Raw genomic sequence first — 27,775 nt, forward strand, 5'->3', positions numbered from 1 at the left:
GTAAGAGAAAATGGTGCAGCAGCTGGCTTTCAACAGAAGACTCAGAGACCTCTCTACCGTCCAGGTTCATGTGTGCCGTGTGTGGAGATTCGGTGGTCTGCTAGGTTTACTCACCAGCTACGTGACTCATTCTTGTCAAACCCTTGCCTCAGGAGAATTACAAATTACTGTGTGTCTTAGACCCTCCCAGATTCTTAGCATGAAGTGAAAACAATATGTATAAAATCCATAATGCCAAGGCCCAAGAGCTAGATGTAAAGCCCTGGACACAGAGGCTCCCGAGGGTGTTGTTTTGAGGACTAGCAGGAACCCCAGAAACCATTCACCTCAACCACCTCATTTTCCAAAAGAAAGTGTACCTATCCCATAAAGAGATGTGCTTTCTAACACACAAGATGGTTCACACCCAGAGGGATCAAGTCTGCTTTTGCACTGATTATATACCCGTGAGCATCACCGGGCATCTATTCCGGGGAGGAAAATGTTTTCAGGTGGCAAACAAACAGGCTGGAGATGCTAAAGAAAGAGACAAGGAGAGGGAACTGGGATCTCTCCAAGATGACAGCCCTCTGTTACATGACAACACCCTAAAATGCTGCTTTCTCTCCTCTTTTCCCCACTGCTCTCGGTAGCCCCTCTCCAGGGCATAGTATCTGTGGGCACATTTGTCTTCACTTCTGGAAAGAAACTCCTTCAAAGCAAGAGTCATGCCCAGAACCATTACTGGTCCCCCAAAGCCCCAGACACTGCCGATACCTGCTGTCGATCAACTGAATAATGCTCACCCCCTCCATGGCCCAATTTAGACAAAGCCATGAAAGGAAAAATCCCAGCCTTCAGAATTTCTTCTCCTCCAAATCCCTTCTTGTCTGCTGCCTCCACGTGGTACCTGGCACTTCCAACCCAGGTGCCTGGCTCCCCTTCTGAGGAGAGTCAAAACCACCATCTCCCATTAACAACGATGCTACCATTTCTGGATCTTGGGTCATCACTAAAACAAGAGGTCTAGGGGCGCCTGGGTGGCTCAGTTGTTAAGCATCTGCCTTCGGCTCAGGTCATGATCCCAGGGTCCTGAATCGAGCCCCGCATCGGGCTCCCCGCTCAGCGGGAAGCCTGCTTCTCCCTCTCCCACTCCCCTGGCTTGTGTTCCCTCTCTCGCTGTGTCTCTCTCTCAAATAAAGAAATAAAATCTTGGGCGCCTGGGTGGCTCAGTTGGTTAGGCGACTGCCTTCGGCTCAGGTCATGATCCTGGAGTCCCGGGATCGAGTCCCGCATCGGGCTCCCTGCTCGGCGGGGAGTCTGCTTCTCCCTCTGACCCTCCTCCCTCTCATGCTCTCTGTCTCTCATTCTCTCTCTCTCAAATAAATAAATAAAATCTTAAAAAAAAAAAAAAAAGAGGTCTGTCCCACTCCTCAGCACGCTATTTGAATACAGCTTTTTGCCAACCATCGTCATCATCATCATATGGGTTTTACTCTATTCTACCACACTTTTAAAATGTTTTAAAAGTATTAACTCATTGAACTCTTGCAATAACCCTAGGAGTTAAATATTATTAATTTTCCCACTTTCCAGGGTGGAAAACTGAGGCAATTAAGCAACTTGCCCAAGGTTAGTCACTGGGTAAGTGGCAGAGCTTGGTTTCCAGTGCAGGTAGTCTGGCTTGAGAGCCCACTTCATGATCACTACCATGCTATAGTATCTCTCCAGATTACCTTTGTGCCTTTTCCTTCCCTCTCTCCAAAAGTCAGTGAGGCACTTCCCCCTCCAAGTTCCCATATTTGTCAGCACTTTCCACACTGAGTAAAAACTGTCTTTGTAAATGCCTATCTTCTTTCCTGGACTACAAGTTGCCTGTGGAGACAGACTTTATTCATCTCTGTCACAGTTCAATAAATATTTGCTGAATCTGAATAAATAAATAAATAAATAAATAAATAAATAAATAAATGAGTATGTCCATTTTGAAAGGGGCAATGCTTTAACCACAGAGAGAATAAAGATCCCTGGATTAGAAATAAACCCAAGCATATACAGTCAATTAATATTTGACAAGGGGGCCAAGAATACTTAATGTAGAAAAGCCAGTTTTTTCAATATATGATGCTGGGAAATTCAGATACTCACATGTAAAAGAATAAAACTAGACCCCTATCTTATGCCACTCACAAAAAGTAACTCGGGCGCCTGGGTGGCTCAGTTGGTTAAAGCAACTGCCTTCGGCTCAGGTCAGGATCCTGGAGTCCCGGGATCGAGTCCCGCATCGGGCTCCCTGCTCAGCGAGGAGCCTGCTTCCCCCTCTGACCCTCCCCCCTCTCATGTACTCTCTCTCATTCTCGCTCTCTCAAATAAATAAATAAATCTTAAAAAAAAAAAAAAAAAAAAAAAAGAAAAAGAGATCAGATTTGTGGTTACCAGAGGCAGGAGGTGAGGGGAGGAGAAACTGGAGGAAGTTGGTCAAAAGGGGAAAACTTTCATTTATAAGATAAATAAGCACTAGGGATATAACATACAACGTGATGACTATAGTTACCACAGCTGTACAATATACAAGAAAGTTAAGAGAGTAAATCCTAAAAGTTCTTATCACAAGGAGTATTGTTTTTCTTCTTTTTGCTTTTTCTCTTTATTATATCTTTATGAGGTGATGGATGTTAATTAAACTCTTTGTCATAACCATTCCACAATATATATAAATCAAACCATCATGCTATATACCTTAAATTCATGCAGTGATGTGTATCAATTATATCTCAATAAAACTGGGAAAATATGTAAATAATTGAAATAGTGGGGCGGGGGGGGAGACATTTTAACGTTAAAAAAGGAAAAGATCCCTGGACTGTGAGTCAAGAGGCCAAGGTCTCAGATCCCATCACCAACTAGCTGTGTGACCTTGAGCAACTTCCTTCACCTCTCTGGTCCTCAGTCTCCTCACAACTAGAGTGGCCGGGTTAGGCTTGAAGACCTCTGAGCTCCCTTTCAGTTATGGCATCCTAGGATTGTGATGTTCTAGCAAGTCAACAAGGGAAGCGACTGGAGGAGACCAAGCCTGACTTTTTCTGTCCCTCACTCACATCCAGAGGTACGACTCCACCAGTCTGACTTTACAAACAGTCAACCAGGAACAGTAGGCCGGGATGCTAACTGGGAAAGGGTGAGGCAGAAGACCACACCGGGCCCCATGGCACCAAGTTCCGTGTGGGAACTCCCAGAGAGGGGACAGCCAAGCGCTACACACAGTCAGCTGCCTTCTGGGGGCCACTGGCCCGTAGTGTGAAAAGAATGAGACCAGCCACTCTGTCTGCACCAAAGCCACCGAAACGCCTGTAACTCAGGAAGGGATTACTCCACTTGAGCGAAACCTGTGATGTTCTTTTCACTGCTTTTCCCCCTGCTATCATTACCCAGTCAAGCATTCTTGGCAATGTAAACACATGATTAACAGGCAGGTTTGGGAAGAAACGGGATCAGGAGCTGGATCCCAGGAGCTGGCGCGCAGGCATGTGCATTTTCTGCTTCCTCCCCGCCCCTCTCCGGAGAGCAGCCATAGGGACAGCACCTCCACACCGCCATCGCATCCACAATGGCTGCCCGCCCCACTGGATGAAGACTTCTCCTGGAGGAGGGGGAAGGAGCATCATGATGGTGGGAACCTCGTTTATGCAGCAACACCAAGATGAACCTGGCATGAGAAATCAGACTCAGAACTGGAGTTGGCAAAACATCTGACGGCTGCTGGCAGCCAGAGACAACACGAGCTGCGTGGAGTTGCAAATGGCACAGATCGCCAATCAGCAAAAGGGCTTCCTCGTGTCGTCTGGTCTTTTCTCTGAGGCCAGCTCATTTCACCCAGTCATAACATGGGTTTTAACAGAAGCTCAGAGCTGGGAGATGGGGCTTTTTGTGTCTTATCCTCCAGGTTATAGGAATTTTTATAGAAAGGTGCCTTCCTTTCTGGGGAGTATTTTATGGGGTGTCTTTGATGTGAGTGGCCAAAAAAAGCAAGGGAGGAGGAAATTTTCTTAAAAAAAAAAAAGAGGATGAGGATTCTAAGAATAGAATAAGGAAAGGCCAGACAAGAGGCAAAAGCCTTGCTGTCATCACAGCAGATCAAGAGAACTTCCCCAACAAGAAGTCAATTCCACCAAGAGATTCAACTTAAAGGTTGGGCTCTAATTTACAGATGTTTATTTTCTGGCTTCAGCAAGTACAGTACAGTGTCAGGATATCTTATTTTCTCTAGAACAAGAAAGTCTCAGAGTTGGAAAGGCCTAGGGGCCCAAACCCCTATCTAATATATAAACCCCTTCTCTAATCTATCTCTAGCAAGTGCCAACCCAGTCTCTGCCTCTTCACTTCTGGGAGAAGAAACTTACTATTTGCCCTTTCCGCTTTGGAGATCTTATCATTGGAGGTTTTATCCAGAAACTGGGCTGAAATTTGCTTTCCAGAAATGTCTATGCATTTTCATCACTCTGTATAACATAAACCTAATTCTTATGCTACCGCTAATCTTCAAAATTTTTGAGGACAGTTCCTGTGTTTTCTCTTTTTGGGTTTAGCAATCTCAGAATTAGCAACCAAAATACCTCCCAGTCCTGGTTATTTTCCTCTGGACACATGCCAACTGATTTTTACCTTTAAATTCTTTACCAAAATGAACTTTCTTTCTGTGGTCTGAACATGATAGACAAGAACAGGCCTATCATGCCTCTTTCTGAATACTCTATGCCCATCATTACTATTTTCTCAGTGAGGCCATATCACACTGTGTGGACTAGTAAAGTTTGCAACCCAGATCTGACCCTTTTCAACATATACTATTGCTAGGCCAACCATTCTTCCATCCTGCTCTTGTACAATTGGTTGTTTGAACCAAAGTATGGAATTTTACATTTTTCCCTATTAAATATCCTCTGGTTGGAGTCGTCCAAGCTGTTTGAGACAAAATCTGGCTTCAGATTAAGTCATCCACAGATTGATAAACCTTCCAAACATTGTGTCTTCTACTAATTTGATCAGCATGTATGTCATCTTTGTTTAATCAAGTCACTGATATAAAAGTTGAACAGAACAGGCTAGAGACCAGGACTCTGAAAGGGTGCAAGAGCCTTCTTTCCAGATTAGTATTTATGAAGCAAAGAGTATTCTATAGTGCTGTCTCATTGTCCTCCGGGCTTTACCATCCAAACTACTCAGTGTGATCTGGCCTTTGCAAAGTTGCTCATTCCCCCAGTTACCCAGCAAAATTTGCCTTTCCCCAAGCACATCCTACTGTCCCTTGCCTCCATGTTTTCACTCTACCTCCTTTGCCTAGGGTCCCCTTTTCATGCCTATTCATCTGGTGAGCTTCTATTAATTTTTCAAGTCTCAGCTCCAGCTCTCATGCTGCCATTCTCTGCTTTGGAAGCAGAAGAAGGTATTCCCAGAGCATCCTCTGCAATCCTCTACTACCGTGCCCAACGTACTGAGTTGCAACTGCGTATCTCTCTCCCAGAAGACTAGGGATAGCAACTGGGTGGTACATCTGCCATGATCCCTCTCCTACCCTCATAAAAACTGTGCTAATCAATCACTAAGTCCAGATTGAAGCTTCAGAATTCTTCCCAACACAACCCTCCAGGCAGCCACTACCAATTAATTGATTGGACCCGACACTCAAATTGAAACCCTGTACTATTTTTTAATTTCCTTAAGGGTAGAGACCATACCTCATTCACCTTTGTATTGCTAGGCCTAGCAAAATATCTGGCATAAAATTAACTCAATAATTGTCTGTTGAATAGAATGACTTTGTTTGGCAGAAGCCTAGCATTCAGAAAATGAATTCCCCCACATACATATAAGATCCCCATAAACAAAATAATTCTGGTAATGGCAAGAGCTGGCCACTTGCACTAACTGTGATTAACATTAGAAAATAATAATTGACCAGTGCTTAAAAACATTCTCCACCAGATTCTGAACTGAGCTCCATGGTTGGCCTATTCATAGCCCTCACTTGATATTGCATGGAGACCTGCAACCAATTTGACTGCCTTTCAAGGTTTATGCATCCTAAATATCCATTAACTGACAGTAATTTTAGGAGGTCTGAATGCCAGGGTTGAAAATGGGTCTGCCAAAGCTTTATCTACAAGAAATATGTATTATGAAGATTGCTTCCCCATGGAACTCTTCAGAACCAGCCACTTGAACCAAAAAGAAGAATTCCTAAAGAGACTCATTTATTATCACATGTCAGTGTTGTTAAAGATAGCCCCTGGGATGAGTCAAGGGGCAGCTGTACTTATGCAAAGGTCAAAATAGGGCCATCATCACCACTGACCCAAACATTTCGTAATCAGCCCTTCTTTGTGTATCTCTATCTATGGAATGGATGGTCCAGATCTTAATCTAATCTCCAATATTACTTTGGCAGAGCCACAATGTGCACAGAACAGAATTTGTCAATGAGGAGGGTAAAAAAGTTAAGATAGAGCAAATTCCCCCTGCTTTTCATAAATACCTTTCAGAGGCCTCTTTAGAATTCCTAGTACTATATTCAAACCACATCTGGGGCTTTGTTAATTAGAAGTGGTTAGCAGCACTTGGCTAGAGCTAGGTGGTCAAAAACTGTTTATTGGATGGATGGACGGACGGATGGACGGATGAATGGGTGGGTGGGTGGGTAGATGGATGGATGGATTGATGGAAAGATAGGTGGCATGCAACTTTGTCAATGGAGTAACTAAAAAACCAGACATCCTATCTCTTGATTCAGTTTCCTAGAAACCAGAAAGACCCTGGCATAGTTAACAAGAGAGCCAACACCTCAAACAAAGCTTAAATTAAGTCATAAGCAAACTTATTAGGCCTAACTTCTTTCACAGGGAAGTATCATTTAAAGAAACAATTTAAAAGAGTATCAAGGAACACTTGGATTCAGCCACCAGAGCTAATTGTGATTAACAATTTGTACAGACACGCATATGGCATGACTTCCACAGTGGTATTGTAGGACCACACATTGTGGTCCTTTCTGCTTATCGTGGAGCCCAGGGTTCTCCAGCTGGGAAACTATTACCCCACCAGCTTCTAAAAATATTATCACTTGCTTCGAGCTGGAAAAGACCCCATGAGAAGAATAAGTTGGCTATTGGAAGTTTCTACATTTTGTTCTGAGTAAAGGGCTCTAATCTTTTTGTGCTTATTAATTCCTTGGCATAACTTAATCAGCAATACTAATAATAATAGCCGGTATTTATTGAGCTCTTACTTTGAACCAGGTATTGTTCTCAGCATCACATTTAGCTTTTAGAAAAGCTTATAGTCATTACTATCATCCCCACATTTCACAGATGAAGAAGTAGGCATCAGGATGTTAGGTTATTTCCTATGTCGCCCAACTGAGACATGGTAGACCCTGAATTCATAGCCAGCAACCTGTCTTCCTCAGGACCAGATCCTTCTGTGAAATAAGTGTGATCCACATCATCCTCATCAAGGGAAGATCTGTGATGATTTTTAAAATCAATTTTTGAAAGAGTTCTATTTCACCTTTCTTCTCAACAAAGGAGATAACTCTACCTTGATCTCATGTGCTAGTTCTTCTTCCTCCCACCAACTTCTAAATTAATATTTCCCCAGGTCTGCCCTGAGGGAAGTTCTGTAATGTTTTCTGTGGTCAAGTAAGTTTGAAAAATAGTGGACTTAACACCTAGCCACTTCTTTGCTGTAAGACCACTCAAGGTCTTTGTTTGTGTACACACAATATATCTTCAGCACAAGGCCAGGATATCATACAGAGTGTTCTGTAATGTATCTGACTAGAGAACCCTTATTCCCCACAGAATACCTTGATGTCCCACAGAATACACACAAGAAACACTGTCCTATGGGGAGGTGGTCCCCACATCCCTTGCGACCTTGGCCCTCGTCTCAGACTACAGATCATCTCCCTATTTGTCTGCAATTCTCCCTAAATTATACACAGGCTTAACTTTCCATTCCCTCTGGCCTCTCCCCCTCTCACAAACCCTGGCCCTTTGGCAAAACCACAATAGAAGACATCATCCATGATGGAAGCAAGCGTTGGTTTTTTTTCTTTTTCTTTTGTTTTCCTTTACAGATTCATTGTCTAATTTTCAGGGCACATTCTGCCAGGAAATAGTTATCAGTCCAAATGAGCTTCCTTTCACCAGATAGTAAGAACCAGTTAACTGGGTTTCCTTCCTTACTAACAAGAAATATAAAAAATAAACATTGTGTGATAAGGAAGGAAGGAAGGAAGGGAAGGAGGAAGGAAAGGAAAGAAGGAACGATGGAAGGGAGGGAGGGAGGCAGAGAGAGAAAGCAAGCAAGCTTTGCTTAAAGCTTCTGTTCCTGCTCAACCTTGAGACTCATTCCAAATTCCTGTGACTTCTATTTCTCCCTCTGACAGTTATTTCCTTTTAAATAAAATTGTCTATTCACTATAAATTTTAATATTGTAGGTTATCAATCCCCTTAGAGAAGGAATGAATGAACGAAGAAATGAAACTATTCAACAAACGCACGTTGAGGACGTGAAATGTGCCAAGTTACACGTACAGTGGCGACGAAACAGACTATGGTCTCCACCCACAAGGAGTTTACAGTCTTGTGGGACAGACTGACAGATAAACACGTGACGATATGATACAATAGTAACAAATGTTTAGTCCTGCTCATAAAGACAGAGAGAATGGTATGACTGAGAATACTCACGCGGGATGGGGGTTGAGGGAAGCCCACCTGAAGATGAGGTGTTTCGGCAAGGGGAAGGGTAAAACAGGCTAGTTCTGACAGCAAACCAGGCAAAAGCCAGACCCACAGGGCCCTTCCTGTAAGCCAAGCCACGGTAAGGGTTTCAGTCCTTAGCCTAGGAACAAGTGACAGCCATTAAAGAGTTCTAAACAGGGAAGGCTCAGGATCAGATTTCTGCTTTTGAAAAAAATCATTCCAGCTACAGTGTGGCAAACACATTAGAAGGGGGGCAGAGAAAATGTACAGAGACTGTCCTGAGACTGCTACAAGTTTCATAGCTTGAAACTGTTACGTAAATAACAACTAGGTTTATTTCCAATCAGGTCCTCATTGCCAAAGAATGCTAACTGTTTTCAAAGCCAAAGGGAAATGCAGAAACATAAGAAGCTTGAGAATGCTAAGGTATGTATGGAAATCAAGCATTCTCAAGCATGCCACAGGAATCCTATAGAGATAAAATCCTGCAAAGATCCATTCCTCTCCCTGGTTCCCTGCAGGTGAACCCTGCTACATTTGCCATGTTGGCAGGGAAGGGCAGAGGGCGTTCGGTAGTCCCCAAGGCCACATGATCAGCCCACCCTCTTCCTGGCTGTGTACCAATGCCAGGTAAAGAAGCAGAGGCAAAGCAGAAAAAAGATGGCAGGAAATCGAGCGAGCTGCCAGAGAGGTCCTTGGAGGTAAAGGGCTTGGGAAGCACTCTGCACCTCACGAGGGAAGTCTCTGTGGTGAGAACGGAGGCTCAAGGGCAAGAAAGGCTTTACACTCACCCAAAAGCCACACCTGCACACAGCTATTCGGCTTTTCTCAACAAGAAAAGTCTTTGCCATACATGACAGGTTCTTACTAAATTCATCATATAGTCTACAAAGGGTGACAGCACATATCAAAGGGTCCCAGTCTCATCTTTTAATGCTTCCCGGCCCCACAAAATGCCTAATAAATTGTTTCTGCTGAATATAGCAGCTAAACTTTCCTCTTTACCTTGGAAGTCTAAATCTTCCCTAAAAATCAATATCCCACACATTTTCTCTAGAAATAGTAAAGAAAAATATAGAGGTCTCCTCTGGCCTGCAGTAAGAAGAAATGCTACTGCTCCGTCTCTAGCCATGCGATATCAGGAATCTCTGCTGTCTTCTGCACACTCCCAACCCACCTTTCCACAAATGGCTCCTCACCCTATTCTCACCAAGTCCAGTCGCCTTGGCGTAGCTTCACAAATGAAGGAAGAATACAATTTACAATTTACCATGTCTTTAACTATTTCCACATGTCCAATTCTACACTCCTGCCTTAAACTGTCACTTAATCATGACAACAAATCAGGCAGTGTGCATTATTATCCCCATCCTACAGATGAGAAAACTGAGACTTCGATTAAGCAATTTGCCCTACTTGTGGCAGAGCCAGATTTGAATCCATGTCGATCTGATTCCAGAGGCCAAATTTTTAACCGCTATGGCCTTCCACCCAGAGCAATGTAACTCCCCTCCCAGAGGAATTTTTCTTTCAATGTTGGGCAAACCTATGAACTCTTTGGGTTTTGGTGGCTGAATTAGAACAGAACTGGAGGCCACTACTCTCTTCCACGACATAAAGCATCCAATGGCAAACGATCTTGCCTCACTAGCAAATCGAAAGCTGGACATCTAAACTAGAGAAGTCAGCACGAATCCCTGCATGCTCTCATTTCCTAAGAATTTTTTTTCAGGAGGAAAAGAAAATGCTATTTTCATTGCAGAAGAGTCATTGCTTTCTTAGCCAAAGCGAGCTATTTACTTGTTTCTGGCAAGCCCATTGACAAGAGTGCAAAACATGAGATTCTCAGTGGATGAGCTATGCAGGCTTCCACATGGTATACTTTGGTTTAGAGGGAGGGTATGCAGCACGACCTCATTTCTGTACAGCCAACCTAAAATATAACCTTGAGACTACAAAAAGGAGGAGGAGGAACAGACAGAGAGAGAGAGCTGACATAAACACATGTGTGTCCGCCCCCCCTTCATGGAAATAGTTTCCAATTTATTTCATAATTGCTTTGAGTCATCTGGGCTAACACTCAGACCACTTCTCAAATTCACCATGCTCCTTAAATGCAGGAAAATGAGGCATTTAAGGAAATTTCCCTCCTCCCCACGTAATCTCTTTCTCTTTGGTTCGTTGGATAAGGGTGGCCCGAGAGAGGAAGGGGGCAGAAATTCTGGAAATCACAGTTGATGAACTGCAAACGTGTGCAAGTGATGCACAGGGTGGGAGGGAGTGAAAAATGAAATTCCTCTGTGAAAATAATGCACATGTCCCAGGGAAATGAGCCACACATTTTTTATGAATCAAGAGACCAGTGGTTTCTTTATATGTGTGCCAAACAGCATTCCTGGGTAACAGTTCCATATCTCATGAGGTGTAAGCCACTTCACTCCATCTTATTAGAAACATTCAAAACAAGGCAAGTATTTTGAAACCCATAAAATTTATGGAATTCTAAGCACACCCAAGACAGAATTGACGAGTGACTCCTCTGTTTAACTGGTTTTAATTTATATTCATTTTAGCAGTTTAACCCACCTTTAAAATCCAACCAAGATTGGAAAACATTAATAACTATAAACCATTTTTAAATGGTCTCCCACTTTCTCAACAACCTCAAACTCACTTGCTTAAGGCTTCAAGGACATAAGAAAAATGAATCCCAGAGTCCCTAGAAAATTGGCTATAACCTTTGTCCCTCACTGGATTACTTACCCACCTCACAAGCCATTTGAAAGGCGAGAGAGGCCTCCAGCTGGTCACCAGTGCAGCGACCAGCCTCAATATTCCCTAGAAACTCTAGACAGCAAATAATGAGGAGAGAAGTGATCAAGCGAGTCTATTTATCCTGAAGCCCAAGTAAATCAGCCAGGGCATGGTGGCAAACAGAATACAGTCTTTGGAACAACCAGGCCAAACAGCACCATCAACTCGTGAGCACACAGTGTTAAGTAGCTGAGAAGAATTTCATTTTTCTAATTCCCCGACATGAGACCCAAAGGGAAAATTCAGTTTAAATATTTACTCTTAATTTAGCAGCCCTTATACACATGGCATACCAGGTAGAGTTCAGAAAAAAAAAAAAAAAAAAAAAAGCAAAGAAGCAAATCATGGTCAATTTCAAATGATAACATTAGCAAATCTTTCGGGGGCACTTACAGTGTGCCAACCACCATGCATATTATCTCATTTTATCTTCCCAACCGGCCTCTAGGGAAGATACTTTTATTCTTTCTGCCCTGTATGCCGATGAGGAATCAGAAGCTTGGAAAGGTGAAGTAATTTGCCCAAAAGCACACAGAGCCACAGCGCTAGGATTTAAGCACAGCCTAATTAATTCTAAAGCCTCCCGAGATCGTTAAGACCTGGAGGTTTTCTACGCTAAATTCAATAAAAGCTAGCACAGAGTAGATAGTTTGTTCCGGGTGCTGCTGTGGGCACTTGGCATAAATTAACTCATTTGCTCTTCGTAATAGACTTATACAGTAAGCACTATGATGATGCCCAACTTTATAGATGAGGAAACTGAGGCACAGGGAGATTAAGCAACTTGCCCAGGGTCCTACAGTTCATAACTGATGGAGTCTGGATTCAAACCCAGGCAGCTGGTTCCAGCCTGTCCTCTTTGCCACTCTGCTATCCATCTGTCTAAGCATGGTGGCCCCAAGAGGTCGGATAAATTCTGGGTTCATTAAAAGGATAATAACAGAGTCCAGAACCGTAAGAGAAACGTTCCACTGTACTTTGTGCTCATCTGACTGTACCTGGGGCATTTCAGTCAGCTATTTTTACAACATTTTAAGAAAAACACTAACAAATTGGAACTTGTCCAGCAGAGAGCAAGAAAGAGAGGAAACAGGGAAAAGATATCTTAAGAGTATGGAGTAATTGGGACTGTTTGGCCTGGAAAGGAAATTTCGAGGGCACACATATACCATCTGACTAAAATACCAAGAGGGCCCTAACCACCTTGAGAAGATGGAATCAGCCCTTGTACCAGACTGGTTTATTATTCATTGGCTCATCAATCTTACTGAGTAGCCAGTATGTGGTCAAATGGAGGGAAAGTACTCTAGCTTAACAACTCCTGCATTTCAGAAATGGAAGTTCTGCTCACTCATCAGGGAGATCCACCAGATCAGACAGCAGGGATGCTTCCCGCATGGGGTGGAACACTGGACACGTGACCTCTGAGACTCTGTTACGATCCATTTAACCTGACCTGCACTACCACTATCAAAAATGCCATAAAAATCCTTGCAAAACACAACCCTCAATCATCTTTAAGAGGCCAAAAGGAGCAGCACCCCCAAAAAGAAGAAACACGTTTGCAGTGGCCTTTTGCATTGAGCATTTGACAAGTTTGAACAAGGGTAAAACATACCACACTTTGAAAATAAGCCAAAGTTCTACTTGTGTTCTAAAACGAGAGTATAATTGAGAAGGAAAAATGCAATTTCCTTCCTCCACGTCCTTCTCCTCAAATTCCTCATTAGCATGTCTCATTAACACTCATCTTGTTCCTAGGCGTGTCTCCTCTGTTTTTTATGTTTTTACACAGCGCAAGAAACTTTGGCATCAGCATTCTAGGTCTCCCTGGACCACAGAACCAGCTCCTAACATGTCAGCCCTGGACCCCGTTTACAGCAGGGGCAGGCACTCGCCATTGGCCCCTCTAGAGAAATGTTTTCCAATTTCTGAGTCAGAAGCATCTGAGGTCAAGATCTATAAACACATTCCAGAATATGAGTACTTCCAAGAGAAAAAACAATCAAACCACTGCGATGGTTTTAAATTTAAGTCAGACAATACTTCCCATGAACTACTGCATTCTTCGTTAAAATGAAGATGCACACATACTTTCAGTATTACTATTAGGATGATTTTTTCAAGTTTTTCCTCATTTCTTTTTCTTTTAAACAATGTATTACTTAGTAAAAAAAACATATTATAAATCTTATGCTATCTCAAGGCATTCTTCTAGATAGGATAATGAATGTTCCCACCAGTAAAGAGTATTTTTTCTTTTATACCAACTCTGATAGTTTTGAGTGATACTTTTTCTTTTTTGTCTCCATGAATGAGAATGAGAGATTTGCATGAATCAGTGTAAAACAACTGAAGTTAGCCAATCAAAAGGATGGTCACAGGATTCTACTGTATTATCAGGAGAAGGCTTTGACCTAGCCTGCTCACTTCCAGATGTTTTCTCAACGTGAGTTTTTGTTTGCTTTGTTTTGCTTTCTAAAGAATGGTTTGGAGGACTGAGTGTGGGGGAGGGACTAAGAAGAGAAACAAGATCTCCCAACAAAATATATCTTACTCTTTAGTTTACAATGCTATTGAAACAGAAACACCATTTAGCAGTAGCTGGAATCACTCAAACAGAGGCATCCAAACTCACCCCTGAATCTCGGAGCAAACATATCAGCAGTGGAGGGCAAAAGTCTCCATGTAGTACCGATGGCCTCAGCCCTGAGTGCAAACAGAAATCATGGCAGGATTTGTCGAAAGCAGTTCAGTGTGTCTCTACCATCACTTACCATGTCTCCAATTCCAACTGAGAGAAACTGAGAGAGAATACTTCTCTGTGGGAATACTGTCTCCATAAAGATAAAATCGTCAACCTACCCTGATAATCTTGTATGTAAAGGACTTCTCGGATCATCTTCTACTCTCTCCCCAGGTTTCTTTGGGTTTGGGAGGCCAGGAGAGGACACTAAGACACAACATATTTTCACTATTGTGGGATTTGAAGAGACCAAGAGATTATGACTGACAGAGTAAGGAGATAATTATGTCTCCACGAGCGCCACTAATGAAGGGAAGAAGTGAAGGATATATAATAGACAATCCAAGAACCATTTGTATTTGATCCTGCAACAAGATAGATGGGTTCTCTTGCAGTAGGCTTGCCTTCCTAATTATTTTCCTACCTCTGAACCAATGATAAAATTGGACTGCCTTCAAGAACACACATTAATTGATAACAAGAGAGAAGGCCAAGAAAGGCTGGGTGGCCTCGGACAAATCTGGGAGGAATTCAATTGAATGATGTGTGTACTTCTCAATGGACCTTTAAGTGAGCACTAACTACATGTGAGGCGCTACATGACCTACTTGTATTATCTCTACTAAACCTTTCAACAGCATTGCCCTATAAATATCACCATCCCCATGCTGCAGATGAGAAGAATCAAGGCAAAAGGAGGTTAAGGAATTTATCTGGTCAAGGAAACGGGGAAGAAGAAATCTGGGACACAGGCCTAGATGTGTGTGGGCTCCAACATTTATAGTCTTTCCACTATGCCCTGCTGCTTCCCATTTTTAAGAGACAACTCTCATAGTAGATAATCCACAGGCAAGATCATCAAAAGCTAGTGTGTACAGCATTTCACACCAGACAAATGAGTATGCAAAGTTACCCGGGAAGGGTGATTCTTAGCTATTTACTGATGGAACCTACTATAGACCACCCTGGTATAATATAAAACACAGTCACCATGAATTTCTTCCCAGATATGATGTTAACAGTTTCTGTTGAAACCAGGCAGTTTGTTTATTTCTATTTCTCCAGCAAGTTTAACACAGAGGATTTTGCAAAGCCACATCTCAGGTTAGATCTTACACTTTGGCAAACACAGTATAAGATTGGTGTTTTATCTTGACAGCATCTCATTAGTGTAAATTAGTGACTTAATATTAAAACTAGAAAACAAGTGGTTAAGAGACCCCAGCTAAGACAAGTTTCACTAAAACAATAATGACTTAATACACGCTGTGCCCAGTTTCAGAAAGCTTCAAGCTCCCTAATCATTTTCTGGATGGTTTCCATTCCAACCAGTTTCCATGTTGGTGTAAATCCATCAATCTCCAGTGAGGATGTACATGGGAAAATGAACATAATGTTAAGTCTAAAGAGACCTTGTTGCAATGTCAAAATTAAGTGATGTCAGTTTAAATTACAGCTAAAAAAAAAAAAAAAAAAAGGCACCATAAAGACAAATGTCTCCTGGAGCCTGTCTGGTTGCCTAGAGCAAATGCTCTACCAAGTCGGGTAGAGAAACCGGTTTCCATTTGCCTAGCAGTTTTCCCACTGCTTCCAGTTTCCAAAGAAGCACTTGGCAGTGAAAGAATACGCAACAAGCCAGTTCACACGGCTGAGCACTGGGGACTCCACGGTGTATCAACTGCTAGTGTTCTGAAGAGAATGATCACTCATACCAATCAAGTTGTTTGCACATATCACCCTCTATTTACTCCCATCCCTACTGGAAACCCACAAACTTCCATTAAAGAACTTGCTAACTTCCTGAGTTGGAAGACCCAACTTTTTCAGCAACAAGGACCCCTTCTGGTATTCTTCCTCTGAGGGTGCCCTGTTTCAAAGACTCTACCATGTGCTCATTACAATGACCAGAACTGCATACTTCTCTTAGACTTTGCAAGAATGCCAAACATGGTTTACAGATCCCATGAGTACCTTTGTCCAGGGATACCAGTTTGGAAAGCAGTAAGATTGTAATATGAAACAGGAAATAACAAAAATAGTAATAACACTTCACGTTTATTGAATGCTTACTATTTATGCCAGGCATTGTGCTAAGTGCCATTATTTACATTATCCAATTTAATCTCTCCACAACCTTGTGAGGTAGGAACTGTAATTATCTTTCTCATAGAAATATTCCGAAATGTTATGTAATTTGCCCAAGGCCGCCAAACTAGCGCCAGAGCAAAAATCTGAACCACGCTATCTGACTTCAAAGCCACTGCTTTTCTCCACTCCAATGGTTCCCCTGCCTCTCCCTCCTAGCTGCATTCCTAAATCCTTCTCACTCCCTTTGGAAAACATCATGTGCATTATGCCCACTTTGGGGACTTTCAGAAAGATTCAAGTTATCATCTTATTCTCTGACACCACATCCTCAGTCTGTGGAGGTTTGCATTCTTACAGATAAGAGAGGGAGGGAGAGGGGAAGGAGCGAGAGAGAGAGAGAGAGAGAGAGAAGTGCCTAAAGCATCAGAAGAATTCAAAACCAACGTGCAAAAGCATTCCAGAATAAACCAAGGAGCTGGTTCCTTCAGTCACCATTTACCTGCACCTAACTTCCTCCATTCAAAATAATAATGTAGATCTATCTCCTGGATGTCTCAGGACATCCTCAGATATTTCCTTCTAAATATCCTCAAATATTTCTTTCTAAATATTCTCAAATATCCTTTCTGAGTTCTCTTCTTTGAATGTGAAAAGCAAAGAGGTTTCACTCTGATAGACAGTGCCTCTAGGTTTCTGATGAAAGTACCAAGGACAGCCTTGAACAATGAACTCTGGACAGTTCCCTCTTGCTACCATCCTTAATTTCCCCTCTCACCATGAAGAGAAAAGAGAATACCTGGATGGCGTAGGGTGGAAGCTTCCTCTAGATGCTCAGAGTTTAAAACACAGGTTCTAAAAAATAGCTAAATGTTTGCATGCAGATATAAGTAGTTCTAAAAGCATATGAATGACATAATGGTGTGTGTGGAGGGGGTAGCTGGGAAGAGCAGAATACCAAATGGGTATCTATAGTACAGTGTCAACCATACTGTCATACATACATGGACAGGGACTCTTTTTTTTTTTTTTAAAGATTTATTTATTTATTTGAGAGAGCGAGAAAGTACATGAGAGGGGGGAGGGTTAGAGGGAGAAGCAGGCTCCTCGCCGAGCAGGGAGCCCGATGCGGGACTTGATCCAGGGACTCCAGGATCATGACCTGAGCCGAAGGCAGTCGCTCAACCAACTGAGCCACCCAGGCGCCCTGGACAGGGACTCTTAATGGGCCTAAAAACACAGAAAAGGTTTGATTTGTACAAATGGTGAGCCCACACACATTTTCCCTTGTTTTGAGTTCAGTTTCTGTTATAATATTTGTGCAATAAATAATTTCAAAAGCATATTATATACAGAGTATATAATTATGTGACACAAGCTTAAACAAATTAGCTTTATAACATGTCAGCCAAGCATTAACCATTCAGAAAATTCCAAGTTAGGATGCCTCTCTGCTATTACTTACTTACCTCTGTCTCCCTCAAAAGGAACAACGTCCAGTTGCAAGATTCCTTTGATCCTATGCTCTAAGTGTCCAGGTCCAAATCTTATGGACAGCACACGACCTGCTCCTGGAGCTTAACAAGTATTCTAGAATGATAGAATGAGGTCTTCTACAAGTGCTGCTTTCCTACTAAGAGAAAGACCAGCAAAAGTACAACTAGAGTGAATACAAGTTGGGTTCCTAAAAACCCAACACCACAAAGCTAAGTTCTGTTCTGGAAAAAAAAAAAAAAAATGTGAGGAAGAGCAAGATTCAGCTCAGAAAGTGCAAAGAGGAGAGCACACTGTAAGTCCGATTTATGCCAAGAGCCTCCTATTTATGCTTGTCCAGCAGCACAATGCCTCTTCTTAGCAGGCCTGACAAGAGATGTAAGGTGCACATTATCTCAAGTACTTGGCAGGCTAGCACAGAGGCCAGAGACAGACAGACAGACAGACAGACAGACACACACACACACACACACACAGGCCGGGCACAAGGGCCAAAGTTATCCCAGGCCAAATGAGCTGCAGGCCAGTGCAGAAGAACACTAGGCTGACGCCAGCCTTCTCAGACTCACCAAGAAGTGAGGGGTCTTTGACAAATAAAATTCCAAGTTATTAGAAGTTCCAAATAATCGATCATAATCACAACTATCATTAGCTTAGTCAAGGGCTTGCCATGCACAGGCCACAGACCATGATCCTGCTCTGATGTCGCCAGGCTCTCACTATTCTGAGAAGCAGCTAGAACTTAGGATCTGGGCACCTTTAAGAAAATAACTCCGATCACAGTGGATTCAGAGGGCCATCTCCACTCAATGCAGAGATTTCAACACAGCCAGGGCATGAGCCTCTGCAATCATTCAGTAGATGCTGTTTATAGAGGGTTGCGAGGCAACCAGAGAAAACAGAAGAAATACACAATTCTTGGCATTGGAATTCATGCTAAAGTTTAAGTGACATAATGATTTGATTCACATGTTGCAAATAAAAATGATGCAAAATTGTTGCCTATTTGCTAACAACAAACAAAAAAAGATATAAAAATATATAATAAGTCTTGAAGACAGTTTCTTCTCTGTTGCCCCCCCCACATTCCCAAATCCTAGTCATCTCCCCAAGCGCAGCTCAGATGCATGTCCCCCATCAAACCCCTGGTCCCTTCACTGCTACTGTCCCTTCACCACCCTCAAGTTCACACAGGACTTGATCTGAACCTGGCCAGTTGCAATAAGATAATAAGAGCTGCCATTTAGCAAGTGCCTACTCTGTGCCAAGGCCATTGTCCCAGCTTTTTCAAAGCTTAACGCAACTCTTCCAGGAAGGGAATGCATTATTCACAATTGAAAGACTTGGAAACCAACCTTGAACAAGATTGAGTCAACTGACTGAAATCAAAAGACCTAATGAGTGGTAGCCCCTGAATCTGAACCCAAGTCTATCCGATCCCAAGCTCTGTTGCTCTGCATTCTGCCATATCCCATGGACCAGCCCCTCTCTGCCTCATATTCATCTCTCTGACCAGGTGACAGGATCCTTGAGGGCCAGACCCACACCTGAGTCATCACACATTCATTTATGAACAGTCTGAAGTAAGCCCTGAAGTATGTGGTGAACAGAACAGAGGGTACATAGTTCATAAACACTTGTTGAAGGAATGATAAAATGACAGAAAACCCTTGAGAACAGGTAGGAAGGACAATTGTCATAATGGTGGCAATAAAAGACAGCTCTAACATTTTCCTGGGCTTGTAATTACAGAACATCCTCCTTTTCACTCGGTCCCCATTGATTCGCCCTGACGGACCTCGGCTACTTTTTTATTAGTGGCCTCACCTTAACCCCGCCTGGGGCCTCCTGTGCAGTACCGAAGCACGGAGCCCCAGGCAATGAGAGTGACGGCTTATATTTCTAAAGAGAACTAACTACATTACCATTCTCCGCAGGAACCTCCACTCCACAAGCTCCACTGTCCCCCCCAAACAGCCCGAAAGAGGAGAAGCCAGGTAAACCCAGGATGGGGGAATATTTGGCCTCTGCCCACCATTTACACGGTCCAACAGCAACCTATGAATCTTCATCTAGATTTATTTTTTCTTTTAAAGCATAAAGGACAAGTGGTCAGGAGCAGGCCCATAAATTTGCTCTGACTTTTATTAGATGGGGAATATTTTCATCCAAGAGGTCAGCAGCACTTGGAGGAAAAGACAAGAAAACTCTCTGAACGTGAGCTACCACGTGACCCCTGACATAACGCAGGACTGCTGTCTTACTGACGAGCAGGCTGCCTGTTATCGGATGCAGTTAGAACGCCTTCAAAGTCATCAGAATAGGTTCATTTTTCCCATTCAATGTTATCGCTCACAGATTTCACATCTCACACAGATTCCACGGGGAAGGGAACAGGATTGGGACTATTAAGTAATGCGGCTGAATTCCTTAATGATTAAAGAACAGGGGACTCCCTACATAAACCATCTCAGAGAAGGATCAAAGCACAGACAGGAGCTGAAGAAGAGGCTGAAAACGTACGAGGAAGTCCAGTAAACCAACGCTGGTGTTTAGTTTTGTGAAACCACCTGATCTAACATTCGGGTTTGATAAAAGTGCCGTGTTCATTCCTTCATTTTTAAAAAGCACTAATTGTGTGCCTACCGTGGTGCCACGAACTGGGAATGCCATGATGAATAAAGCTGTGTCTCTGTCCTGGGTACGTGTGCAGTCCAGCAGGAGAGAGGCTGTCTCAGAGTTTCCCCTACGGGAGGAATGCAGAGACAGAACAGCATGGTGGCTCTAGCAAGCATCCTACCGTGAGACTGCGCAACCGGCCCTACGGCCCGGTGTAACGGAAATTAATTAAAATAATGGTTTTCACTATGCATACCCAATGACTTCACCTATGTTATCTGATTTCTTCATCCTCAATTACTCCATCACAAGAAAATAGGCTTCTTGGGGGGAAAAAAGAAACAACAAAACCTGAACCACCAAATCTATTCCTTTCAAGTCTATATAAAAGAACACCTGGAATTTCACAGAAAATAAATTTCGGTACAGAAAGGAAACAGTTTATGACAAACTCAAGATATCTCATGAGATAAACCATCGCTTCACCATAAAGGTTTCTTAATAAAATAGTTTCCAGCCACTGGCAGGCCTCTTCTCAAAGCGTAGACTCCATAGCCACAGCTAACGAAAGAGACCCTCTGATTTTGGAAAACTCAAAAAGAAATGGTAAGAAAACAAAACAAAACAAAAAACCAGAAACAGAGGTCTCTAGAGCTTCAAGGGAAGGAGGACGCCGCCCTGTCCTCACTCTGACTGACGGGAGGAAATCCAAGCAGTTCTCATCCATACTTGATACAGAAAAAGGAGAGCTCTTATTTTCAAAAGAAACCACTTATTCAAGATGATCAAGTGGAAGTAACGTTCTAAGTCATTTGGGGAGATGTCATAGACACCTCGGTGGGTTCTGCATTGAACAGCCACATTTTCCTTGCCCATATTTCTTCGTGTTTGATACTTGGATTACCCCAGCAGGAAACGAGCAGTCTTTGAATGGAGGGTTTTGTTCAGAATTCTAATAGCTTCCAGCATTTGCCCCAGACCACTTGAAGTACACCAAATTTACTTAGACATCCCAGCCAGACGTGAAGAATTTCTCTGTCAGATCTAGTAAGCTCTGCCAGTGTAACATTTTGGCTTTTCGTGGGCAAAGAGAAGACAGCCAAACAGTGCTGGTGCTGGGGGGCAGCCTGGTGACATGTGGCAGTTCTTGAAAGAAAATTAATGAGCACGACCAGTAACCTCTCTGCCCCTCGCGCCTCCCCTCTCCTCATTCGAGGGAGAGAAGCAAAATTTCAGCCATCAGGGTGACGAGGGAACTGCTGCTCCTTAAAACAGCTTCAGGGTTCTTGGGGTTTGTTTTTTTTTTCCCCACCAGACCGGCCACATTTCATTGTTAGATTTCAAGATCACCTTGCTACGAAGTTTGTTGACTTAAAGGTGGAGCCATCATTTGTTCCATTCAGCAATTTCATCCTCGTTAATCGAATAAATTAAAAAGTACCCCTAGTCTGATTCAGTCACAAATGCTAACAATGGACCATCAAATCCAATAAAATATTTGTTTGGTGCCTATTCATGTGCCAGGCACTGTACCAGGCATATTACACATTTTAATTTAAATGGTGATGCTGATAATATTATATGACATATATATATTATTATAATGACAACAATAATCATAAAAACAATCAATCAACAACAGTCATTTACCAAATGCTTACTGGGAGAAGCCTACGGTAAATGTAGAAACATGCCTGATAACACTCCTCACAACCCTTTGAGCAATATATAATTATTACTTTCTCCTTTTATAGATGAGGAAAAGAGGATTCCAAGAGATTAAATAAACTTGCCCAAAGTCACATGGCTTGTAAACGACAGAGCTGGGATCAGAACCCAAGCCTGTCTCCTTCACATCCTTAAAGATCACACTGAAATAACATTAAAAGTTTGTTGTAGTGAATAAGGATAAGAAAGATGGTAAAGTTTTACAGATGACAGCAAAACAGACCATATTACTCATCTAAACCAAAAGCATAACAAAACTACTTTGTAGTAGAATTTTGTCATCTCTAGCATAATATGTGTCATCTGTTTTCACCCCTAAGAAGATCTAGAGTAATCAACTGTAAACAGAGACTAGGAAAGAACAATTTGTATTTCGTATCTGTGTGATAAAAAATAACACAGCTATCAAAATGATAACATCCTTAAAAATTTTTTTCCCTAGCAGATACACTCAATTTCTGTGAACAGAAGCTAAATTGCCTCTGTGTGTGTGTGTGTGTGTGTGTGTGTCCTGTTGGATTTTCTAGTTTTACTGCTCTGTTCTTACTTTAGTATAAAGTATAACATTCTTACCTGGTTTTGAAAGGACTTAACAACAACAAAATCATAAAAGTTAAATGAGAAACTGAACTCATGGGTTGGATGAGTAATAAAAAGCTTAGGAGCATCTGATTTCTGAACAAAATCGATAAGGAAGAAGTAAAACAAAGTAAAATGAAGAACCCTCAAAACCTGAGGTTCCGAAATTTTGAGAGGAAAAAAAATGATTGAAAACTTTGGAAGGCTTTAAGGAGACAAAAAGGCATCGTCCGACTGTTCCAAAGCAACAAAGCTGTGAGCAGTGGAGGGACATGTGGAAAGTCTGGTTCTTCCACGTTCCCACAACCACTCTATTGTTCAGTGGGTGGTTATGCCCAAACTTCCAGCCCGGAATATCAACACAGATTTCGGGCCGACGAGGACCTGCACAGCTAGAATTACACCAGTGGCGGGGCAGGGGGGCCTGCTCTGATAATGGGCAGGAAATCCTCAAGCAGCCTACCCCCACTCACACCAACACATATGGACGCATAAATGCAATTTGCACACAACTTCCAAGGGTTCGTGTGTCACCTGAGACATAAAATCCAGACTGAGAACACTTGCACATAGTAAGAACCCTCCCGCTTAAGGATCTGGCCCAGTTTAGAGCTGCAAGTAAGATGATTAAGCAGCTTGCTTATTCTGTGGCCTCATAACAAGCAAGTCTCTCCAGTTTCTCAGATGTGAGCTGAGAGTGAGCAGCTTGCACTAGGCAATAGTCCAACCGGGAAAAGTGCAGCTGCAGAGGCTTCCAATCCCGCCTCTATCTCTTAGAGCTGGATAATCTTAAACAAGTTTTACTTACTGCTCTGTACCCGTTTTCCTTATCCTAGGACAGAGGCAGGGGTACTTCAAAGTGTTGTAAAGATAAATGAGCCTTTATATGGAAAGCACTTAGAACAACACCTTCCTAGCACAGAAGCAAACACAAAATAAATGTTAGCTATTATTATTCTATGGTCCTTTTTTTTTTAATTCTTGCTTTTTAATTGCATTGCGTTTAGTAGAGACAGTGATTAGTATAACAGATTATTTGAAATACATTGAGATTTTCTTTGTGATCTTATAACTGGTCAATATTTGTGATGCTCCTTTCACGTGTGAAGTAATGTATGCTCTCTATTTTTTTTTTTTTGTGCAAGTTTCTATATCCAAGCAAAAATACTTTGAATGGTGCCCAGCACATAAATTCTTAGTAACTCAGAGCTAATAGTATTACTATCTTCTATTTTCCCTTTTTTTTTTCTGCATGATCTATCCATTTCTGATAGAGGCTGTTAGAATCTTCCACCAGGCCTAGGCATTTGTCTATTTCCTCTTGTCATTATGGTCCTTCTTGCGTCCTTTTTAAGGAAAATGACCTAATATTACAAAGCTTTCTATCAGAAAAACACTGTAGAAGTGCAGAGAGTAGTAGTTACTGCTGGCATTAACTTTCATGGCCACTATTAAATCACCACCAGATGCCCCTTTTTGCTATCACCGCAAAGTTGTCAGGTTAACTAAAAAGTGTCACAACTGGGTTTCGATACAATGGTGGTGTCGGTGTTAAGAGAATGCAGTTAGCCTGTGAAATTTATCACAGATAATGATTAAGAGAAACATGCCATCAGTTTGCGAAGGCCCGGCCAGCACAGAGCTTTGGAGTCTCACAGATCCTCAGATGGTGACAAAGGCCTCAGTGATGGGTAAGTACTGTGCACATCTAGTCCAGTGCTCTTGCTAGGCAGCTGGGACACCTAAATCTGGAGATGTGCATGACTTGCCCAACTAGACCCTGGGAGTAAGTAGCAGAGACAAGAATTCGGATTCTTGGATGTTTTTTTGCCTTTCTGCCTCCTTCCACTAGACTGGAGGCCCCTGGAGGCCAGAACCTTGTCATCTATGTCTTCCTACCCTCAGCCTAGCCCAGCACATGGAGACACAGAAGGCAACAGTAAGTGAGGGTTAAAATGAACCAAAGTGGCACCATGTTCTTTGCTTCCTCTAAGGTACTATTTTAACCCCCAAAAGGAGACTGTGATATCTCACTCACTGAAAACATGATGCAGATGATAAAGCAGCCATCAAACCTGAGCATCCTGCTGGTCTGTGAGTCAGGAGACCTGAGCCCTTGACCTGCTTCTACCCTGCCCTAACTCACTTTCTGATATGGAACAGCATTTAACTTTTCTAAGAGAAGATGACGAGACAAAGTGCTAGCCTCGATAGAGCCCAAAAGAGTCAAATTTTATAAGGTCACAAAATAGAATTAAATAATAGAAGCTATAGTCAATTATATGTTGCTCTACGCTTATATTACACTGGATAATTCTTAAAAGGCTTCTTTGTACACTATCACTTAATCCTCCTGGTAACCTTGATGTAGGTCAGGAAATACAGCCCCATTTTACAGATGATGACACTGAGGCACAGAGCAGCCACATGTTTATATCAGAGCTAAATGGCAAATGCCATCTCCACCAAAAGGCAGAATTCACACAAAGAAAGAAAAAGAGACGTTCAATGGCAGAGGAAGGGCCCAAGAAGAGGCAGCGCGTAGTTTCAAGCTGGAATAAACAAGAAGCCGTGGAGCCTAGCCATCACTCCCCAATGGTCAGGTTTCTTTATTCAAAATGCTCCTTTCAAAGATATGCCTCTCCCAGGACCACAGGAAGATCAGATGGCTTATGGAAGACATAAAGTCAAGGCATTTAGCAGAGGGATCAGACACAGAGGGGGAAGAAAGCCTCTTGAAATGTATCCTGCCTATAACAAAGCAAAATGTATTTCTCAGCATCTCACTGAAACTTCACAGAAGAAAAATCCTGAAATGCAGAGAGTGATAATAAATGGAAATTATGCGACACTCATTATGTATTGCTGAAGCTGAATTAAAATGTCACGAATATTCATTTTCTTTATAGAACATGTCATTTTAAAATTTTATTTTAGTACATGTCAGCAAATACATAAAATCAACCCTAGACTTATCAGGAAGGGCTACTCCACCCCCAGTATCACAGAAAGCCCAATACCAACCTCCTGGCTGATCGGAAGGGACATTTGTTTTTCCAGATTTCCCCAAAACCTTCTGACCATCCTTCTCAACATCCTGGTGGTTTTCCACATTGTTGATAAGGGCCATCATCTCAAAGTGAATCCAAAAACACTGTATTTCCCAGGTTCCCTACAGTGAGGCAATCACAAGCTCCTCTGCAAAACACCCAGGCTGAAGAAGGAGTCACGAAAAGCAGAAACTGCTCTCTGGGACACAATCTTCCAGCAAGCCCCACGGTGAGGGGGACTCTGGTGGGGCTTCTGGTCCCTTCCTCCTGAGCCCGGTCAGTTCAATGTGCTGGGCGCAGTGGCAGGGCTAATTTCTCGAGAGCCGCCTCATAGCGTAACCGGGCACTGCTACAGAATGTTCTTGGCTATGCAGCATCCAAACCTGGCTTTCAGGCCCTCCTGAAGATTCAAAACTCATGCAGGCTGGGACAGAGCAAGAGCCAAAGAAGAGAGAAAGATACAAAATCCAAAAGAAGACCATCTGACTATGAGTAAAAGGAAAAATGTTCCCCTGAATTTGCATATGCAGCCTTATAACTATTTCTCCCACAAACTCAAGAGAACCATAAAGAAAGAAGTTTTGGCAGCCACATCCCGATATGCAGCTTTGTTTCATCACAAAGCTTTAATAACCCCATTTTGCTGGCAAAACACTGGGGAGGTGGGAGAAAGACAGAAGTTCCTGGTCTCAGCAGTCCCAGATTCCTTCTGGAAAGCTGTGCTCTTCCCCAGAGTAAAGTCCCTTTCTGAAGAGAGAAAGGCTTTTATTTTCTGGTACAGCCATTTTCAAGACAACTTAACCCAATTCACTCAAAACATCATCAGGAAAAACAGAATCCTTTGGCCATGACCAACTTTGTGTCAGGTAAGGGAAGAGATGGCAGAAGGACAAATTATTTTTTAAACTTTAAAGACTGCACAGCCTCCTCTCTGTTTGTCATTATTATAAGGCATGGCCACATAACTAAGTAATTCATCACCTCTATTGCTTTTGCTCAAGAATACTATCCGTTGGCCAGAATATTTTCAAGTGTTGTCAACCGCCAGACTGTTTCTTCAATTCTATTTAATTTCTTTCCAATTTTCCAATACAGAATCTCATTAACTGGTTTGTTTCTGTGGCTGCTATTTTATATTGTTGGAACTTCCCCCACTTTTAAGATCGTATTCTATTACGCATTTCCCTTCAGAGACTCAGAGTTACCCACCTTCCCACACAAAATCCATATCCAGTTAAATTCAATAAAGTTTTATTGAAGAGCTGCAATGTATATTACTCAGTGCTAGGTGGCATGGTGAAGAAAAGTGTAAATTATAGAAAGATAAAAGTAAGAATAATAATAATAGCTGTTTATCCTGACCTTGTGTGCCAGGGAGCTTAACATACTTAGACACATGACATAGCATGGTATTACATGATGAGGAGGAATGTGCCTTCTGCTCTCTCACAGGCCTGGGCTCAGCTCAAAGCTCTACCACTTGGGTCATTTTTCTCACCCTTCTGTGCCCCTGGTTCTTCATCAGTAAAATGAAGTTATTAACAGGATGTAGCTTATAGGGCTATTCTGAGGAGTCCATAAAATCACAAGTGTAAAGCACTTAGCCCAGGACCAAGTTTTTAATGACTTGTGGCAACTACTCTGTCATCCCCATTTTAAGAGGTGGGGATTGAAGGTCAGAGCTAACACATGAAGCAGCTGGGATTCAAATCCACGTCCACCCAACGTGAAGCCTTTTCTCTTTCTCCTCTCTCCTACTGACCAGGACATTGGAGGAGGGCACCTTAGAAGCCTAGAGTGTGGCAACTGGGAGAGCCTTGAAGACTGTCCTTCAGGGACATCCCTCTCCAGGGAACTGGCAGGTGATCACCCCTGCTGCTTGTACCCAAGCTCAAAGTCCTACACATTTCTGCAT

General features: G+C 42.5%; 1 protein-coding gene across 1 annotated transcript in view; it reads right to left on the bottom strand.

Annotated features, from left to right (window-relative positions):
• ROR1 (receptor tyrosine kinase like orphan receptor 1) overlaps nucleotides 1–27,775 on the bottom strand; it is a 398,622-nt gene that overhangs the window by 293,734 nt on the left and 77,113 nt on the right. The window lies entirely within an intron of this gene.

Source organism: Mirounga leonina, unplaced genomic scaffold (genome assembly GCF_011800145.1).
Source record: "Mirounga leonina isolate KUSES-001 unplaced genomic scaffold, KU_Mleo_1.0 Mir_173, whole genome shotgun sequence".
NCBI classification, from domain to species: Eukaryota; Metazoa; Chordata; class Mammalia; order Carnivora; family Phocidae; genus Mirounga; species Mirounga leonina.